At 36.4% G+C, this 9402-nt stretch overlaps 1 long non-coding RNA gene across 1 annotated transcript; it reads right to left on the reverse strand.

Annotated features, from left to right (window-relative positions):
• Positions 1-668: 668 nt before the first annotated feature.
• LOC149016470 (uncharacterized) lies at positions 669-2834 on the reverse strand. The gene is made up of 3 exons (XR_016173608.1): positions 2555-2834; positions 1540-1638; positions 669-740 (listed from the first exon to the last, which is right to left on the reverse strand). It is a non-coding gene; the product is annotated as an uncharacterized LOC149016470 (long non-coding RNA).
• Positions 2835-9402: the final 6568 nt, after the last annotated feature.

The following is a 9402-nucleotide window of genomic DNA, read 5'->3' on the forward strand; positions in this document are numbered from 1 at the left end:
TGCCACAGACCATTAATACCTTTGTACCACAATTCTAAAACTGTCACAATATCACACCTGTGAAATCAGAACTGTAAAGAAGAGAAAAAGAAGAGAAGAGAGGAGGCAAAGTAGAGAATGGAGTGGTGGAAAGTTCTGCAAGATGTTACAGTTCTCCAGCATGATTCTGTATTTATAGAGCTGGGGATAGAATCTCAAAAGCTAATGTAACCTGGAAAGAAATCAACTCAGCATATAGGACAATCTAAAGTTACATGGACTCTAAGTACAAGAATAAATAGTAAAAAGGTGGGGAACTTAAACTTAAGTGTACGTGACCCCGTAGACCCCCACGGTACACAAGGCCATGTAGCCTTATGCAATACTTTAACAGAAATAAACCTAGCAATCACATTTTTGAATAGCCTTGAAGGCAGAAATAGACAAACTACCCCTAGCACTAACAATTCAGAAGAATCTGTCCCTGTGTAATATAGCATGACTGGTGAACAATCGCATCAACAGGGATCTGCACACCTACCCAAGATTATCAAGTTCTATAACCTTGGTAAATATTACATGTCCCTGCATACATAGACATAACTACATACATACAGACTAGGCTAATTTTATCATCAATTGAAAACTTGTATCTTAACAAAATAGGGTAAAGTTGATCAACAACTTGCCTTGCAGAAGCGATACTTCTTCTCACCTGGACCAAAGATAACTTCTTTTATGACCCTGTTTCCATCAGAATCCTAATCATGTCCATATGGATAGAGTTTCAGTTTTAACATATTGAGGATATAATATGCTAGCATATGTCACAGTAACAACTTAGAGAATAAAGTGCAATAAAGAATAAACATTTAATTTCAATTGCAAAAGAAATAAAGGCAAAAGGAATAGCTTTTCCTTTTTCAGCTTACTAGGTCAAAGAAGCAAATAAATGTTTGTCCAGATGAAAAGTATTAAACTGGCATATGCTTAAAGGTCAGATACTCTTTGCTCCTTAGTTGAGGGGAAAGCTGGAATTCTTCCACTTCCTTTAATAAAGTATTCCTGCTTTTGTTTGGATAATTTGGGGAATGGGAATCAACAGTGATAAGTCCGCCAATCAAATAAAAGAAGGATATTCTGTAATTACAATAGTTCGGATCCTATAAACTCTTTATAAGTCAATGTTAATGGCCTTTTCTATTGTATTTTCTGTGAAAATCATGTTATCAGGGAGTAAATTCACTTAAGGATTCTGCTGTTTCTGCAACATCAAATCTATCTGAAGAAACGCAAATATGACCAAAGTATACATAGTCTTGCTGCCAATGTCAGATTTGGCACCAAGCATTTTGTTTTGGCAAAACTTTGTTCACACAGAAGACAAAGGTGATAACATTCTTATCCCAATGAAATCAAGAACTGTACTACTGCCACAATTTCCAATTACAAACAAGCGATACATCAAATGAATGCAAAATTCGTATGATTTAAAGAGAAATACATCTAAAGTAAAGAGATAAAAACACATTCTTGATATTTTGAATTAACTTGATATACCATTTTGGATAGAAGCTCATCACGGTAAGGCCTCTCCACACCTGTTACCCGAAGGAAATTTGCATAAAGTGGTTCATCGAGAACCTCTATATCATCTCTCTACAAAAAAAAGAGGCAAAAAAAAAAAAAAAAACCCAATAAATATAGGTTAAAGAACAAACAGATATTAAGACAAGTAAATGAATATCTGGCAAATAGAAGATGATTTCATTTCCTTCCTGACATTATGTCAGCAATTTCAATAAAGAAAGTAAAATTTTGACAGTGGACATAACTACAATTTTTAATGAAAAGAAAGAAAAATAAATATATGAGGAGTGATGGGTAACTAGAAAGCATCAAAAGTTTTCATCGAATATATGAAAGAAAAGCAATAGACAAGATGAAACAAGGAACAGGCTTTGCTCCAATTCCATCAAACAGCGGATTATTTTTACCTTTTGCTTATAGCCCAATCACAAAAAAAAAATTGATCAAAACCTTTAAAACTCTCACAGCATTAAGGGGGGGGAAGCGAAATTGTGGGCAAGATAGGTAGCTCGAACCATTGATCCTCAGATATTGAATTGACAAGTCCGATCACAGTGAGTAATTTTCACCTATTGTTTAAAGTCCAATCGCAAAATATTATGAAAACCTTCTAAAACTCATTGACAGTACCAAAAAACAAATCAAAGTGCAAAAGAGGTAGCTTGAATCGTTGATTCACAGAAATTGCAATGAAAAGCCCAAACTCCTTAAATGACGTAGAGAAACATAAAGTTTGGGACGACAAGAAGACCAAAGTCCAGGGAACAGCACAACAAGCTCTTAATCCAATATCAGAATTTTGAACCCCATAAAAAAACAAACAAAACCCACAAGCTGAAACTTGGTAGATTTCAAAATCACAAGAAGAAGAAAAAAATGCACGAATGTCTCTCGATTATCCACTTTAAATAATGGAATATGAACTCCAAACAATAATTCAACGATGTCCAAATACGAAATGAGATTTGTTCACAAGACGGGGTACCTGAGCAAAAGAGTACATAAGGCAGGTACTGAGAGACCTGGGAGCAGACCATGAATGAATCACCTCTATCTCACCCATAGCTGAGAGTTTGGATTCTACCAAAATAAAAAAGCTGAGAGTTTAAATCGTCTGTTCTGTCTTTGAAGGCCTTAACAGAGATTCGTATTCTGTAACAGCATCAGCTCTTAGATTGCTATTAAAGAGACGGTGACAGAGAGCCTCTACGTAAGGAACTAAAATCCGAATGATTGACAACGTGACCTTAGCTGACATACCATAATAAGATCGAGCCCGGATCTGCGACCCGAAAGTGCTACCCCGACCTTAGCTGACATACCATAATACAGGGGGCCACCCACAGTTACTGCTGTGGGTCTCGTCCCACTTAAATTTTTCTTATTTCTTTGGCTTGTGGATCTTAGCCAATTTTGTAGTAGAAAAGTATCGGGGGAGCACTTTTTCGTGAGGGGAGATGATCCACACTCAATAGGATCATCAACATCGGACCAGAAAAGCGGTCCCCCTCATCGAGCTTAACAATTGTATCCTCAAAACTCCCAAAACCAATCGATTTTCAAGCCTCAAAAGTTATATTTGCTCTCACATTTACGCTAAAGACCACTGTGCATCAAACCTTGACCTAAATTTGGTTGAAAATTCAGAAGGAACACATGGCACTCACTAAGAGCCGGCTGCTAGATGGCCCCTCAATTGGTCTCTATAAAGGATTTGAACCAAACAAAATGGGGGTATTCAAAATCATACACATGAATACAAGATAGCAATAAAGTCAAATCATGTGATCCTCCCTTTTCCCCTTGGGACAAAGAAAATAAAATTTCCTCCACTTTCCCCTTTCCCCTCGAAGATATGATGTTGATATCTTTCTATTTTTTATACTGAAAATGTCTATTTAATATTTTCGCTAGTGTCTATTGTCAATATCTCAAGTCGGATTTTATTTGCGGCAGTGGCTGCTGCCAGCAACTAGCCACTATGATCACGCCACATGCACATATACAAATCAAACGGCTGTGAATAAAAGGGTGGGGGATTTAAGTGTAAATATCATTTTTTTATTTGACAAAATCTTACCTAATCTTTTGAAATTTACATAAAAACTCACTAGTGTTCACTCAAGTCAAATGAACTAGATTTAGGGCTTTCGATTTCTCTTGCTTTCTTCTTCCTTTCCTTTACTCCAAAATCGAAGTTAAAGATCCTTAATAGTGACCGAGAATGAACCATTGAAGCTCTACTAGGGTAACAAGAGATCCTTGAAAGTGATGAGAATGGTAATGTAATGACTCTCAAGAAAGTAGAAATTAGGGTTTTTGTCGACTTCTAATCAAACTTGAATTAGGGCTTCTTTGGAGAGAAGAAAGAAGCCAAACCACGAGGATCAGGCTATGAGAGAGATGAAGAGTAGGAGACTGCAGAAACACTAACCATGACGTGATCGGTGTGAATGAAGTAGAATTTTTCTAAGAGTACAATGCCTCTGGAGTCCGTAGTGATCTTAAGGTCCTCGATATCTACAAATGAGAGAGGAAAGAGGAAGAGAGACAAGAAAATGAGCTCATTCATTCTTTGGCATTCCCTAACGTGAACAGAGTGAATGAATCATAATTTTTCTAAGAGTATCATGCCTCTGGAGTCCACAATGATCTTAAGGTCCTTGATCTCTGCAAATGCGAGAGGAAAGAGGATGAGAGACAAGAAAATGAGCTCATTCATGCTCTGGCATTCCATTCTACCCCTGGCCTTGGAGAATTGATTCATGAGGAATTAGGATTAGAATAAGTAGAGTTAGGGATTTTGTGTTGTAATTTGAAAACTATTAAACTCTTGAATGTGAGAGTAAAAAATTATATTTACAAAATTACCCCTGGTATTTGATTTCACACTATTTGATTCTTTTCTGAAAACGTGGCAAAATGTGGGCCATCCGCTACACGCTGCAGAGCTGCAGCAAATAAAAATCCATCTCAAGTCTAGGTAAAGGAGAAGGTTGATGCATCAAGTAAATGAATCCTTTTACATGGATTCTACAACTATATATGATAAATGTTATATTATCTATTGGACAGAGGAATTCTCTACTTGAAGGTCCATTTAAATCTACTAGACATAGTCCAATTTTTGCCGGACACATTTGTCATAACTATCATCTTATTGAAGTGGTTAAAATATGTGTCTATCAATCAATCAAATATATTAAAAGACAAATGGTGAGTCTAAAAAGATTAGATATTATTAACTCAATACCGAATTCATTAAGCTGGGGAAAAAGAAAAGGAGAAGAAAGACAATTTTAGATATTGACTTGGATCAGTAACCACATTATTCTGAATTTCATTCGGTTCTACTAATTTAACATGTACAAATATAAATACAGATATGTTCATTACCAATATAAATCTTTCATGGACCATCAACTATATTGGAGGGAAGATCCTAAATGTCAAAGCTAATCATTCCTCTCACAACTACTCCAAAGCCCAAAAGGTCTTATTAGATGATGACATGGACAAATGACTAAGATCTACTCATCTTTCAATCACACCAGCAACTGCATTCTACCATTAGAGAATTGATTAATTATTAACCAGCACATATATTTGACGAAATATTTCATGAAATATTTCATTTTCCTAGAAAAAAAAATAAATGGGTTAGGAGGGGGGCTTGTAGCTATTAAACTAGATCTTTTCAAAGCTTATAATGGAGTAGAATGGGGCCTGATCCTTAGGCTGCGTTTGTTTGCAGGGTTAAAGTAGGGTGGGTAAAACAGGGTAGGAAAGTTTGATTACCACAAAATTCTGAATATTTACCTGTTTAGTTGCCTGGGGTGGGAAACTCACCCAACAACTTTGGCCACCATGGAGTCCCTGTCGAGGCTCATTTTTCCCACCCCAGGCCTTCTCAAAACCCCATGATTTTGATGGGATTTTGAGGGGAAAATGAGGGAGAGTTGAGAAGACTGGCGGGAGATCTGCAACTTTGGCGGGAGCTTCGGTGGAGATAGAAGATGGCAGAGGCACAGGCAAAACAAGGGCAGAGGCAGAGGTAGAGAGAGAAAGAGAGAGTGCAGAGTAGAGAGAGAAAGAGAGAGAGCGCAGAAGCAATAGCAGCGGCGAAAGAAAAGGAAGAAATAGAAGCGGCGGTGAGTTGGAAGTAGGTAGTAGCAGCGGCGAAAGAAAGAGAGACAGGACAACGAAAGAAACAGAGGTAGTAGCAGCGGCAACATCGCCGGATCGTTGAAGGAGAAGAAGAAGAAGAAAGAAAAAAAGAGGGAAAGAGAAAGAAACCAGTAGTTACCTGCAAGGCTGCAAGTGCTGGCTTGCTGCTACCGCGTCGGCGAGCGAGATTTCGCAGGTTGGCGAACCGAGCGAGATTTCGCTCCTTGCATAAACCACCACCCGCACAGGGAGAGAGAAGAACATGTTTATAAAAATAAAAAAAAATAATGATAATATATCTTTAATTTAAAATACTTTTACCACCTCACCCCATCCAACCAAACAAGTATTGAAACTAGAAAAATGTATTTACCCATTACTTTCCCACATTTTACTATCCTGTTTCTCACCCTACTAACATATGGGACCCACAAGTACAACTTTCCCACCTCTTTTTTTCCAACAAACAAACGCAGCCTTAGTGTTCTTTGCTTTTTAGGATTTGAATCTCACATGAGTCCTTCATTAACTCTATCTTCACAATTACTTCATTTTTTCTTAAACTAAATGGTTCACCCTTTGACTTTTTCTACCCCTCAAGGGGTCTAAGCCAACGGTGCCCCTCCAGGCCGCACTTATTTCCAAGTATTTAGAAGTTTTATCTTGAATCTTTTATGTCAATAGGACCTCAATACTTCCAAAGGAATTGAAAAGCTTTGGCATCTATTGAGCACTATGTTGTGCATCAAATGGATATAAAAACAACCCCTTTCTCAATGGAGATCTAGCTAAAGGAAATTTACAGCTGAGCCAACTTTGAAGGGTATGTCATGAAAGGTCTTTAATATAAAGGTTTAGCAAACTAAACAAATCTTTATATGGTCTTAAACAAGCACCTAAATTATGGCATAAAAATTTGACAAACAGTAAAGATGACTTTGGGTTTCAAACCGATAACGTAAATGCCTTTTACTATAAGTCTATGTCGAATAAGGTTGTAATTATTTGCTTGTATGTAGATCTACATGCTTTTGATTCTTGGTTTTGATCATTCTACACGTAGTGAGTAAAATAAAAAAAAACAACAACTAAATAATTTGACACGACGGATCTTGGTTTTGTAGACATCATTCTTGGTATGAAAGTAAGTATTTACGGCAAGGAATTATCCTTGGGCAATCAAGTTATATTGAAAAAACTACTTTTTAGATGGGGATACAAGTGGATGCAAATCGGTAGAGACACCATATGATTATAACAAAAAACTTGTACGAATAATGGTAAAGGTCAGAATTGTCGGAATATGCCCTAAACTGATTGGTAGTCTCATGTATGCAATGAGTTGCACTAGGCCAAACATACCCTGATCCCCACGCTTGGCATCCCGGAATCATTAAACCACATGTAGTCCTAGTATGTAGCACCTGGGCGCCTCGAAAAGGTTAATGAGATATCTTAAGGGTACACAAATTATAACTTTTCTATAATGGGACATCCTCAAAATTTTGGAAGGATATTCCGATGCATCATAGTGCTCGGATATAGGAAAACAACAAATCCACTAGTGGTTATATTTTTACACTAGGTGGATACAATAATTGTCAATGGAAATCTAGAAAACAAACTTGCATTGCTCTCGAGATCTATGGAATCAAAATTATATGTTCCAGCCTCTAGAGGATGACTGAGTGGATAAGAGATTTGATCCGAAATTCCATTGGTTAACTTGAAGGTAACTTTAAAAAAAGATGAAACAAATTAGGTTAAGATCTTTGTGCTGAATTATCTTATTGAACAAAGAGTGATCTCTTTGATTAATGTAAGATCAAAGAAGAACATGACGAGATATCCTTACAAAGGGATTAGACAAATATCGAACACTCAAAACTGGGGGGGGGGGGGGGGGGGAAAGGGAGTTAAAGACCACATAGAGAGGTCTTAATCCAAAATTCTATGTTATTTTGAATTGTTTTGAATATGATTTAGCCATTGTTAGCATTCATGACAATGTACATATTTCAAATAATTTGGTAAGATTGTGGGGTATAAAGCCTTGTGAAGTCATTCCACATTGATGATGTAGCAACCTTTATATGAAGTTTGATTACATTATTATTCCAAACAAGAAATATGGAAATTGTTAATATGTTTCAATGATGTTATTGTTATCTATATATCATTCCACATCTGATGTTATGTCTTCCATAGAAAGATTTGTCATTCCAATTTTGATGATACAATCAACAACTATGTTGGATAAGATGATTATAACATTCCAAATAGAAACATGAAATGGTTATTTATAAAAGAAACCATTTAGATCTTGTTCTTGCACAAAAACTTGATCAGAATGCAAATGTTTTTTCAGTCATTATGTGAAAATGTACTAACTTCTTTTAGTAGAACTAGATACTTGTGTATATATATATATATATACCATGTATATATATATACCTACATGGTTGTTTGAACGGTCGAGATAAACATTGTAACGGAATATAGACCACTGTGATGGGCGAATCACAATTTTATATACATAGCCACCATTGATCTGATGGGAGAGAATATTGTAGCATCCTGCATCATTTATTTGTGTGGGAATTTACAATGTGTTTGGTTTTCTAATTCCATCCATGCTTGAATTGATTTTGATTTTGAATTAATGGAATTAGAATTCACAGAATCGTTTCGCTAAAGTTACCTGTTTGATTACCCTAATCTTATGAGCTGATTCAACTTAGAAATTATCATGACATTGATTCAAGATTTTTCTTTACTCAATATCAATTTGAAGGAATCTATGCTCACGAAATCTGGAAATTTTCAATTTTACGTCAAATACACAACTTAACAGAATTCTTGATTCGGTGAACTTGATCCCTTTTCTAGCCGAAATTATAACTGAGAGTCTAGAAACTAGTTGGGCTTGTTCCTGTTACCGGGGATGAAGCTGATGATGCTTTGATTAAATTGGGTTTTGGTATCAGGAGAGAGAAAGAAAGAAGAGAAGCCATTGGGAGAGGATTGGGGGACTTCTTTTCATCTATTCTATCCTCTATCCACACGCCACTCTAGAATTTGAAAAACTAAAAAATTCATCTGAAATTGTATCACCTTTGCCAAACCTAATTCTTTAAATATGTGTGCTTAAACAAGATTATGGTTCCTGATTCATCTTTTGTGTAGATCTCAAAATTTCATTTATTTGTGTTACTTATGGCATTAAACTAATGGTCTCATATTTCACCAGAAATGGCAGCTTCATCAACGTTTAGATTCTAGGTAGCGTTCTCACCTGCTACAAACCGAAGGTTTACCGCAAGTTTTGCTTTCGTCACCTAGGGCTTGCGAAATAGGGGTTTGGTGATTGGGTGGAGCCAGGGGTTTTATTTTTTAATTTTGTAAAATCTTAAATCCTTGAATGTAAAATAAAATAAAATAAAATAAAATTATATTTACATCTGTACCCCCGAGCAATTTGATTTACCATCGTAGGATGGTTAATAGTACAAGTGGCATATCCCAACGGCTCAATGCGGGGCTGGAGCCACTTCAACATATAAAAATCCGAGTTTGAATCTCCTTGGGGTCAATAAACGGATTTTTATTTGTAGCGATTCTTTGCTGCCCGGCAGCTAATGGTTGAGATTCGACCATGTCATCAAA

Source organism: Hakea prostrata, chromosome 5 (assembly GCF_041222555.1).
Source record: "Hakea prostrata isolate BN-2017 chromosome 5, UWA_Hpros_2, whole genome shotgun sequence".
NCBI lineage: Eukaryota > Viridiplantae > Streptophyta > Magnoliopsida > Proteales > Proteaceae > Hakea > Hakea prostrata.